Source organism: Eimeria mitis, genomic scaffold (assembly GCF_000499745.2).
Source record: "Eimeria mitis Houghton genomic scaffold, Emh_scaff2681, whole genome shotgun sequence".
Classification (NCBI taxonomy): domain Eukaryota; phylum Apicomplexa; class Conoidasida; order Eucoccidiorida; family Eimeriidae; genus Eimeria; species Eimeria mitis.
In genome coordinates this window covers 2,350-2,615 of record NW_013571025.1, presented here as the reverse complement: position 1 = coordinate 2,615, position 266 = coordinate 2,350, and positions in this window count along the sequence as shown.

The following is a 266-nucleotide window of genomic DNA, read 5'->3' as shown; positions in this document are numbered from 1 at the left end:
TGTGCTGCTGCAACAGCAGCACGAGCGCGTAGGAGGCTCTGCTGCACCTGGTTAGTGCGGCTGCTGCAGCAGCAGCAGCAGCAGCAGGAGCAGCAGCAGCAGCAGCTGCTGCTGGAGCGCAGCAGCAGCCGCAGCGAGCGTTTCTTTTTTCGTGGCCTTTTATATATAAAGATAGCTGCTGCTGCTGCTGCTGTTTTGTTTCTTCTTTTTGCTGCTATTCATATCGATGCAACAGCAAATACACTCAGACAAATCATCGCCGGGGT